We start from the raw sequence: 12,095 nt of genomic DNA on the forward strand, positions 1-12,095 counted from the left end.
TGTATTCTGATCTGTAGGCCGTGTACTCTGCTCTCTGGGCCGTGTACTTTGCTCTCTGAATGCACCAAATACTCTGCTCTCTGAGCCGTGTGCTCCCCTCCCTGCCTGCACCATGTATTCTGATCTGTAGGCCGTGTACTCTGCTCTCTGAATGCACCAAGTACTCTGCTCTGTGGGCCTTGTACTCTACCTGTGCCTTGTACTCTGCTCTCTGGGCCGTGTACTCCCCTCCCTGCCTGCACCATGTATTCTGATCTGTAGGCCGTGTACTCTGCTCTCTGAATGTACCAGGTACTCTGCTCCCTGTCTGCACCATGTGTTCTGATCTGTAGGCCGTGTGCTCTGCTCTCTGGGCCGTGTACTCCCCTCCCTGCCTGCACCATGTATTCTGATCTGTAGGCCGTGTACTCTGCTCTCTGAATGCACCAAGTACTCTGCTCTCTGGTTCGTGTACTCTGCTCTCTGAATGCACCAAGTACTCTGCTCTCTGGGCTGTGTACTCTACCTGTGCCTTATACTCTGCTCTCTGAGCCGTGTACTCCCCTCCCTGCCTGCACCATGTATTCTGATCTGTAGGCCGTGTACTCTGCTGTCTGAATGCACCAAGTACTCTGCTCTCTGGGCCGTGTACTCTGTTCTCTGAATGCACCAAGTACTCTGCTCCCTGCCTGCACCATGTGTTCTGATCTGTAGGCAGTGTGCTCTGCTCTCTGGGCCGTGTACTCCCCTCCCTGCCTGCACCATGTATTCTGATCTGTAGGCCGTGTACTCTGCTCTCTGAATGCACCAAGTACTCTGCTCTCTGGGCCGTGTACTCTGTTCTCTGAATGCACCAAGTACTCTGCTATCTGCCTGCGCTGTGTACTCTGCTCTCTGCCTGCACCATGTGCTCTGCTCTCTGGGCCGTGTACTCTACCTGTGCCTTGTACTCTGCTCTCTGGGCCGTGTACACCCCTCCCTGCCTGCACAATGTATTCTGATCTGTAGGCCGTGTACTCTGCTCTCTGAATGCACCAAGTACTCTGCTCTCTGGGCTGTGTACTTTGCTCTCTGAATGCACCAAATACTCTGCTCTCTGAGCCGTGTGCTCCCCTCCCTGCCTGCACCATGTATTCTGATCTGTAGGACGTGTAATCTGCTCTCTGAATGCACCAGGTACTCTGCTCCCTGCCTGCACCCTGTGTTCTGATCTGGAGGCAGTGTGCTCTACTCTCTGGGCCGTGTACTCCCCTCCCTGCCTGCACCATGTATTCTGATCTGTAGGCCGTGTACTCTGCTCTCTGAATGCACCAAGTACTCTGCTCTGTGGGCCTTGTACTCTACCTGTGCCTTGTACTCTGCTCTCTGGGCCGTGTACTCCCCTCCCTGCCTGCACCATGTATTCTGATCTGTAGGCCGTGTACTCTGCTCTCTGAATGCACCAGGTACTCTGCTCCCTGCCTGCACCATGTGTTCTGATCTGTAGGCCATGTGCTCTGCTCTCTGGGCCGTGTACTCCCCTCCCTGCCTGCACCATGTATTCTGATCTGTAGGCCGTGTACTCTGCTGTCTGAATGCACCAAGTACTCTGCTCTCTGGGCCGTGTACTCTGCTCTCTGAATGCACCAAGTACTCTGCTCTCTGGGCTGTGTACTCTACCTGTGCCTTATACTCTGCTCTCTGGGCCGTGTACTCCCCTCCCTGCCTGCACCATGTATTCTGATCTGTAGGCCGTGTACTCTGCTGTCTGAATGCACCAAGTACTCTGCTCTCTGGGCCGTGTACTCTGCTCTCTGAATGCACCAAATACTCTGCTCTCTGAGCCGTGTGCTCCCCTCCCTGCCTGCCACCATGTATTCTGATCTGTAGGCCGTGTACTCTGCTCTCTGAATGCACCAGGTACTCTGCTCCCTGCCTGCACCATGTGTACTGATCTGTAGGCAGTGTGCTCTGCTCTCTGGGCCGTGTACTCCCCTCCCTGCCTGCACCATGTATTCTGATCTGTAGGCCGTGTACTCTGCTCTCTGAATGCACCAAGTACTCTGCTCTCTGGGCCGTGTACTCTGCTCTCTGAATGCACCAAGTACTCTGCTCTGTGGGCCTTGTACTCTACATGTGCCTTGTACTCTGCTCTCTGGGCCGTGTACTCCCCTCCCTGCCTGCACCATGTATTCTGATCTGTAGGCCGTGTACTCTGCTCTCTGAATGCACCAAGTACTCTGCTCTATGGGCCGTGTACTCTGCTCTCTGAATTCACCAAGTACTCTGCTCTCTGGGCCGTGTACTCTGCTCTCTGAATGCACCAAGTACTCTGCTCTCTGGGCCGTATACTCTGCTCTCTGCCTGCACCATGTGCTCTGCTCTCTGGGCCGTGTGCACTGCTCTCTGCACCATGTGCTGTGCTCTCTGGGCCGTGTGCTCTGCTCTCTGCCTGCACCATGTGTTCTGATCTGTAGGCGTGTGCTCTGCTCTCTGGGCCGTGTACTCCCCTCTCTGCCTGCACCATGTGTTCTGATCTGTAGGCCGTGTACTCTGCTCTCTGATTGCACCAAGTACTCTGCTCTCTGAATGCACCAAGTACTCTGCTCTCTGGGCCGTGTACTCTGCTCTCTGCTTGCACCATGTGCTCTGCTCTCTGGGCCGTGTACTCCCCTCCCTGCACCATGTATTCTGATCTGTAGGCCATGTGCTCTGCTCTCTGAATGCACCGTATGCTCTGCTCTCTGGGCCGTGTGCTCCCCTCCCTGCCTGCACCATGTATTCTTATCTGTAGGCCGTGTACTCTGCTCTCTGAATGCACCAAGTACTCTGCTCCCTGCCTGCACCATGTGTTCTGATCTGTAGGCAGTGTGCTCTGCTCTCTGGGCCGTGTACTCCCCTCCCTGCCTGCACCATGTATTCTGATCTGTAGGCCGTGTACTCTGCTCTCTGAATGCACCAAGTACTCTGCTCTCTGGGCCGTATACTCTGCTCTCTGCCTGCACCATGTGCTCTGCTCTCTGGGCCGTGTACTCTACCTTTGACTTTTACTCTGCTCTCTGGGCCGTGTATTCCCCTCCCTGCCTGCACCATGTATTCTGATCTGTAGGCCGTGTACTCTGCTCTCTGAATGCACCAAGTACTCTGCTCTCTGAATGCACCAAATACTCTGCTCTCTGAGCCGTGTGCTCCCCTCCCTGCCTGCACCATGTATTCTGATCTGTAGACCGTGTACTCTGTTCTCTGAATGCACCAGGTACTCTGCTCCCTGCCTGCACCATGTGTTCTGATCTGTAGGCAGTGTGCTCTGCTCTCTGGGCCGTGTACTCCCCTCCCTGCCTGCCCCATGTATTCTGATCTGTAGGCCGTGTACTCTGCTCTCTTAATGCACCAAGTACTCTGCTCTCTGGGCCGTGTACTCTGCTCTCTGGGCCGTGTACTCTACCTGTGCCTTGTACTCTGCTCTCTGGGCCGTGTACTACCCTCCCTGCCTGCACCATGTGTTCTGATCTGTAGGCCGTGTGCTCTGCTCTCTGCCTGCACCATGTTCTCTGCTCTCTGGGCCGTGTACTCCCCTCCCTGCCTGAACCATGTATTCTGATCTGTAGGCCGTGTACTCTACTCTCTGGGCCGTGTACTCTGCTCTCTGAATGCACCAAGTACTCTGCTCTTTGGGCCGTGTACTCTGCTCTCTGAATGCACCAAGTACTCTGCTCTCTGGGCTGTGTACCCTACCTGTGCCTTGTACTCTGCTCTCTAGGCCGTGTGCTTCCCTCCCTGCCTGCACCATGTGTTCTGATCTGTAGGCCGTGTGCTCTGCTCTCTGGGCCATGTGCTCCCCTCCCTGCCTGCACCATGTATTCTGATCTGTAGGCCGTGTACTCTGCTCTCTGAATGCACCAAGTACTCTGCTCTCTGGGCCGTGTACTCTGCTCTCTGAATGCACCAATCACTCTGCTCTCTGGGCCGTGTACTCTGCTCTCTGAATGCACCAAGTACTCTGCTCTCTGGGCCGTGTACTCTACCTGTGCCTTGTACTCTGCTCTCTGGGCCGTGTGCTTCCCTCCCTGCCTGCACCATGTGTTCTGATCTGTAGGCCGTGTGCTCTGCTCTCTGGGCCGTGTGCTCCCCTCCCTGCCTGCACCATGTATTCTGATCTGTAGGCCGTGTACTCTGCTCTCTGAATGCACCAAGTACCCTGCTCTCTGGGCCGTGTACTCTGCTCTGTGCTTGCACCATGTGCTCTGCTCTCTGGGCCGTGTACTCCCCTCCCTGCACCATGTATTCTGATCTGTAGGCCATGTGCTCTGCTCTCTGAATGCACCAAGTACTCTGCTCCCTGCCTGCACCATGTGTTCTGATCTGTAGGCAGTGTGCTCTGCTCTCTGGGCCGTGTACTCCCCTCCCTGCCTGCACCATGTATTCTGATCTGTAGGCCGTGTACTCTGCTCTCTGAATGCACCAAGTACTCTGCTCTCTGGGCCGTGTACTCTGTTCTCTGAATGCACCAAGTACTCTGCTCTCTGGGCCGTATACTCTGCTCTCTGCCTGCGCTGTGTACTCTGCTCTCTGCCTGCACCATGTGCTCTGCTCTCTGGGCCGTGTACTCTACCTGTGCCTTGTACTCTGCTCTCTGGGCCGTGTACTCCCCTCCCTGCCTGCACAATGTATTCTGATCTGTAGGCCGTGTACTCTGCTCTCTGAATGCACCAAGTACTCTGCTCTCTGGGCCGTGTACTTTGCTCTCTGAATGCACCAAATACTCTGCTCTCTGAGCTGTGTGCTCCCCTCCCTGCCTGCACCATGTATTCTGATCTGTAGGCCGTGTAATCTGCTCTCTGAATGCACCAGGTACTCTGCTCCCTGCCTGCACCCTGTGTTCTGATCTGGAGGCAGTGTGCTCTACTCTCTGGGCTGTGTACTCCCCTCCCTGCCTGCACCATGTATTCTGATCTGTAGGCCATGTACTCTGCTGTCTGAATGCACCAAGTACTCTGCTCTCTGGGCCGTGTACTCTGCTCTCTGAATGCACCAAGTACTCTGCTCTCTGGGCTGTGTACTCTACCTGTGCCTTATACTCTGCTCTCTGGGCCGTGTACTCCCCTCCCTGCCTGCACCATGTATTCTGATCTGTAGGCCGTGTACTCTGCTGTCTGAATGCACCAAGTACTCTGCTCTCTGGGCCGTGTACTCTGCTCTCTGAATGCACCAAATACTCTGCTCTCTGAGCCGTGTGCTCCCCTCCCTGCCTGCCACCATGTATTCTGATCTGTAGGCCGTGTACTCTGCTCTCTGAATGCACCAGGTACTCTGCTCCCTGCCTGCACCATGTGTACTGATCTGTAGGCAGTGTGCTCTGCTCTCTGGGCCGTGTACTCCCCTCCCTGCCTGCACCATGTATTCTGATCTGTAGGCCGTGTACTCTGCTCTGTGAATGCACCAAGTACTCTGCTCTCTGGGCCGTGTACTCTGCTCTCTGAATGCACCAAGTACTCTGCTCTGTGGGCCTTGTACTCTACCTGTGCCTTGTACTCTGCTCTCTGGGCCGTGTACTCCCCTCCCTGCCTGCACCATGTATTCTGATCTGTAGGCCGTGTACTCTGCTCTCTGAATGCACCAAGTACTCTGCTCTCTGGGCCGTGTACTCTGCTCTCTGAATGCACCAAGTACTCTGCTCTCTGGGCCGTGTACTCTGCTCTCTGAATGCACCAAGTACTCTGCTCTCTGGGCCGTGTACTCTGCTCTCTGAATGCACCAAGTACTCTGCTCTCTGGGCCGTGTGCTCCCCTCCCTGCCTGCACCATGTATTCTGATCTGTAGGCCGTGTACTCTGCTCTCTGAATGCATCAAGTACTCTGCTCTCTGGGCCGTGTACTCTGCTCTCTGAATGCACCAAGTACTCTGCTCTCTGGGCCGTGTACTCTGCTCTCTGCCTGCACCATGTGCTCTGCTCTCTGGGCCGTGTACTCTACCTGTGCCTTATACTCTGCTCTCTGGGCCGTGTACTCCCCTCCCTGCCTGCACCATGTATTCTGATCTGTAGGTCGTGTACTCTGCTCTCTGAATGCACCAAGTACTCTGCTCTCTGAATGCACCAAGTACTCTGCTCTCTGGGCCGTGTACTCTGCTCTCTGAATGCACCAAGTACTTTGCTCTCTGGGCCATGTGCTCCCCTCCCTGCCTGCACCATGTGTTATGATCTGTAGGCCGTGTACTCTGCTGTCTGAATGCACCAAGTACTCTGCTCCCTGCCTGCACCATGTGTTCTGATCTGTAGGCCGTGTGCTCTGCTCTCTGGGCCGTGTAGTCCCCTCCCTGCCTGCACCATGTATTCTGATCTGTAGGCCGTGTACTCTGCTCTCTGAATGCACCAAGTGCTCTGCTCTCTGGGCCGTGTACTCTGCTCTCTGAATGCACCAAGCACTCTGCTCTCTGGGCCGTGTACTCTGCTCTCTGGGCCGTGTACTCTGCTCTCTGAATGCACCAAGTACTCTGCTCTCTGGGCCGTATGCTTCCCTCCCTGCCTGCACCATGTATTCTGATCTGTAGGCCGTGTACTCTGCTCTCTGAATGCACCAAGTACTCTGCTCCCTGCCTACACTATGTGCTGTGCTCTCTTGGCTGTGTGCTCTGCTCTCTGGGCCGTGTACTCCCCTCCCTGCCTGCACCATGTATTCTGATCTGTAGGCCGTGTACTCTGCTCTATGCCTGCGCTGTGTGCTCTGCTCTCTGGGCCGTGTACTCTACCTGTGCCTTATACTCTGCTCTGTGGACCGTGTACTCCTCTCTCTGCCTGCACCATGTACTCTGCTTTCTGCGTGTCCTGAGAACATTGTCCAAATTCACACTGACTAAGGCTAGGTTCACATTAGCGTTTGTGTACACAGCGTATCGTCTGCAAACGCATGTTTACGGAGTGTTTTTTATCTGCATCAGCTTAGGCTAGGTTCACATTTGCTGATGCCAAGCAGCGGAGGGATGTGTAGTTCCTCTGTGGATCTCCGCCCACTGCCGCACCTCTTCCGGTCAGCTCCGCCTAAGTCGGCATGCGTCATGCGTACCTATCTTTAACATTGGGTACGCAGGCCGTGCGGATGCCTCCGCATACGTCGTTTTGACGATGCGGCGACCGCATCAAATTGCAACATTCGTTCGACGCGGGTCGTCACAACGACGCATGCAGAGGCATCCGCACGGCCTTCGTACCCAATGTTAAAGATAGGTACACATGACACGTGCCGACGTAGGCGGAGCTGACCGGAGGAGGTGTGGCAGTGGGCGGAGCTTCACGGAGGAAGTCCGCATCCCTCCGCTGCTCGGCCATCCACAAATGTGAACCTAGCCTTACACATGACGGCAAAAAAATGCGTTTGCATGCGTTGCGTTTTTTCAGCGCATCGTTCGGAGAATCTCAACACAAGCCACACCCAATGGGCGTGTTTCATTTCCCAGATATGATTATTTGAAAAACGTATGCATTTCGAACGCATACGTACGCACGGACATGTAATGCTTATTTTAACGCACTAATGCACATGTTTGAGGGAATTTTGACGCCTCAAAAAATGCAACCTGATGCGTTCGCCGGCCCCCGCCGCACACCGCGAAATGACGCATGCAAACGCATGTCCCTGCGTACACCATGTTAAAGACAGGGAAACATGACGCGTGCGGATGAAACGCGTACACAGAGGCAAATGTGAAAGTGGCCTAAGGCTTAATTAACACCTCAGTATTTGTAGGCCACAACCAGGAGTGTCTACAAAACCCAGAACAGGCGTCCATCTTACAATTTTAGTAAGTTCCACTCCTCGTTTTGTCGTACAAACACTGATGCAAAAATCTGACGTGATTCAGCCTTTCTACGTTGTAGTTTCTCGTTCTGAAATGCTCTTAGCACAATGTGCCACCCTGTAAAGACCGCCAATATGCATTAAAATGGCTGTCAACGGGCCATATTCCTCCTCAGAAATAAGTAAATAGCGGCCCCTTGGTGGGCGAAAATCCCACTGGTGACGGTTGTGTTTTGGGACTGATTAGGGCAGTTTAACCCCTTAAATGCTGTCAATCACGACATCAGCATTTAGCTGGTTAAAATACTTGGGGACCCCTCTATTCTTGAGAACCAACCTTGATGAAGCTGAGAGCTGCAGCCCCCAGCTGTAAGTTTCGTCTGGTTGGTTTACAAATAGAGGGGGACCCCACGTCGGATTTTCATTCATTATTTCTCTCCTGATCGCTGTTGCCGGCAGAGCAGGAGAGCAGAATGACAGCAGCGTTCAGCACCAGCCGCCGGGAACAGCGCTTACTGTAGCGCTTCTTCCCGGCGCCGTCCTTGTGGTCCTGATGCGGCACACGGTTGCCACACAGAGGTACCACGTGTCCACACGGACAAGGATAGCTCTGGTACCGGAATTATCTGGACGTGTGAGACCAGCCTTACACGAGTACTGCAATACATTGATCACCGATCAAAGTGAAAAATATTCATTTCCCACACTGGAACTAAGTAAAAAGTTAAATTAAATATGTAAAAAAGAAAAACAGCGCACACAAATCACAAAAAGCCGTTTTGCCACTACAAACGCAGCCTTTGTGTTAAAAACAAAATTAAACAAAAAAGTGCACATAATTTGTATCTCTATGTCCGGAAAGACCCGCTTTCTATAACTGTAAAAATATATTATTTATTCCGTAAGGCGAAAACCGTTAGAAAAAAACAAAACCATGCCCAAAATGACGTTTTCATCATACTGACACAAAAAATTGAATAGAAAGTGAATGTAAAAATAAATGGTGTAAAGGAAAGCGCTAAACTGTCCTATAAAAAAAAACAAGCCCTAATTTGTAGAAAATCACAGTGGATTATTAAGATAAAATGTAACTTTTAATTATTTAGTAAAAAAGTATTAGTACAATTCCATCGTGATATGAGCTGGTCAATCTGGCAAAATTATTTTAGAGACCAAAATAGCACATGTCCAAAAATATTATAGTTATTTTTTGCCAGAGCAAAATAATAACAGACTCCTGCCCATCATTTCTTTACATTCGGGGTTATACAGTTGAGCGCTGACAGCCCCTCCCCCAAGACGTACGTGTCGTCACCTGGACTTGGGGGGAGGGCTGTCAGCCTTCCACAAATCGCCTCTGCCAGTAAGTCAATCTGCTGCTGGTGTTGCTGATGCTTTGCTGCATTTGTTGTATAAGGAACTTAATGGTCTCTTGTTGAGCCATCTGTTGCTGCTGTAATTGCTGATGTTGTAGCTGTTGTTGCTACTGGGCTTGTAACAGATGTTTGAGTAGGTCCCTCATATTGCCTGACATCTATACTGGTTTGTGGCCGCCACACGTGTTTGCTGTGAAACTGCCTGCACCTCTCACACCACCTGTTGTAAAGTGGCTCACTCGGCTGGACACAGAGGTAAAACTGGACACTGTCTCTTTAAGAAAAGACTTAGTTTATTGGAGCAGCATTGACCAAGCTGGGAAAAGACAGCCCTCTGGGCAAAACAAAGAAACAAAAAAAAAGTCCTTTTCTTAGCGGGATCAGCCCGCTCACAGACACCAATGTCAACGGTTCAGTTTGAGCACACACCTTCCTGGAGTCCTATCGCTCCAGTAACCACTGAACGCTGAAGACTTTGGTGGTCAGCGATTTAAACTCAGACCTTGTAATCCCTCCATCATATGACTGGTCACATGATCCTGACATCACACAGGTCCTGTAACAACATTGCAGGGGAGATTTGTGGACCTCCTCCCCAGGGCTGTGGAGTCGGAGTCGGTGCTCATTTTGGTGGAGTCGGAGTTGGGGTCGGTATAAAATGGACCGACTCCGACTCCTAAAATATATAATAAATTGGGTACAGTAGTTCAATGCAGAATATGCTGAATATTTTTTCATAGAAATTTGGGAAAGTTATGAAATGTCCTATAAATGACTGTTCTATTCCTGATCTAAGGCTACATTCACACACAGCGTTTTTCCTGCATTTTTTGAGGATATGTTTTTCAGTTGCAAAAGCAGATCAGCTTTTTAAAAAACCACATCACCTGAAAGTTTTTTGAGCTCATAGATAATGTTTTCAATAGCAAAAGCAGATTAGAAATCTGCTCTATCTATATATCCATTTATCCATATCTGTCTATCCATATCTTATCTGTACCGAAAAGAATGAAAGCCGGATAGCACACAGACTAACACTCCTTTTTTTAGCACCAGTCAGGTACACCTCATAGCTGCCCAAAAGGACGCCCAGGAAAGGCATTGCTCGTCTTCAGTAACATCAACTGATAGTTGGAATAAATAGACTGCATTCATCACCACATCTTCTTAAGGTGCAGGCTTTATTTTCAAGTGTAGGGGTGTGAAGTATGAGGTTCTGCAGCAGCTGAGGTGTGCAGTATGAAATTCTGTGGAACAGTATGAGATTCTGCCCCCCCCCCCCTTGGTTTGATCCTGGCTACGCCCATAGTGTGAATGTAGCCTGAGGATCTAGGCTTTATCTTAGCCGAGATAAGTCATAGTGTGTGTGTGTGTGTATATATATATACACACACACACACAGTACAGACCAAAAGTTTGGACACACCTCAATCAAAGCGTTTTCTTTATTTTCATGACTGAAAATTATAGATTCACTCTGAAGGCATCAAAACTATGAACACATGTGGAATTATATAATTAACAAAAAAGTGTGAAACAACTGAAAATACTGTATGTCTTATATTCTAGGTTCTTCAAAGTTGCCACCTTTTGCTTTGATTTCTGCTTTGCACACTCTTGGCATTCTCTTGATGAGCTTCAAGAGGTAGTCACCGGAAATAGTTTTCACTTCACAGGTGTGCCCTGTCAGGTTTAGTAAGTGGGATTTCTTGCCTTATAAATGAGGTTGGGACCATCAGTTGTGTTGTGCAGAAGTCTGGTGGATACACAGCTGATAGTCCTACTGAATAGACTGTTAGCTGCTTTTTTCTTGCCATAATACAAATTCTGAGTAAAGAAAAACAAGTGGCCGTCATTACTTTAAGAAGTGAAGGTTAGTCAGTCCGAAAAATTGGGAAAACTTTGAAAGTGTCCCCAAGTGCATTGGCAAAAACCATCAAGCGCTACAAAGAAACTGTGACGCTTCAGGGGTATGGACTGCGTCCGAGAGTGGACCCTCTGGGTCGCGGAACTGAGGCCCCCGGGACGAGTGCACCAGGTGGAACCGACCCCTTTACAGGGACCGTTAGGGGCAGGTCCACGGAGGGTCAGACACCACGACAGCTGGAACCAAGAGGGACGGCTCGAGGGACTGGAAAGACTACAGGCAGAAGAGGCTTACCAAGGAACGGGACTCCGTGCAGGAAGTGAGGGGAGGCAGCACGGACGACCAACAGGCAGAGGCAGGAGTACAGGACAGGGAACAGAGCAGACACTGGGGGAACGGAACAGAGACAGGGGAGCCGGGGAACGTAGGCAGTGGAACCCGGACAGACAGGACAGAGGAAGGCAGGACGACAAGACTGGAACTAGGACAAAACACGAGACAAGGAAGACCTATAGACAAGCTATAGGCGGCCAAATTGTAGACGCACAATAATCAGGCGTCTTTCCCTTATGGGAGACACCTGATATATCCCCTGCTGGCGGGCGATTGGCTGACCGCTAATTGGCCGCCGCCCACCGCAGGGTTAAACCACCCGACGGCCGCGCGCCCGCGACCTAATGCGCATGTGCGGGCCAGCAGCTGTCGGGAGACCAGGGAGGCGAGGCGCACGTGAGCAGGAGGAGGAGGGAGGTGCGTGTGAGCCGGAGAGAAGAGGAGGCGGCAGCACGCGACAGGCCGGGTAAGAAGCAGCCGCGGGGGGACCCGGTGATAGGGGGACGGCGGAGGGCACGACCGCTGCCGTTACAGAAACTGGCTCACATGAGGACCGCCCCAGGAAAGGAAGACCAAGAGTCACCTCTGCTGCGGAGGATAAGTTCATCCTAGTCACCAGCCTCAGAAATCGCAGGTTAACAGCAGCTCAGAATAGAGACCAGGTCAATGCCACACAGAGTTCTAGCAGCAGACACATCTCTACAACAACTGTTAAGAGGAGACTTTGTGCAGCAGGCCTTCATGGTAAAATAGCTGCTAGGAAACCAC

Source organism: Dendrobates tinctorius, unplaced genomic scaffold, assembly GCF_039654945.1.
Source record: "Dendrobates tinctorius isolate UK_male_01 unplaced genomic scaffold, ASM3965494v1 ptg000022l, whole genome shotgun sequence".
Taxonomy (NCBI): Eukaryota; Metazoa; Chordata; class Amphibia; order Anura; family Dendrobatidae; genus Dendrobates; species Dendrobates tinctorius.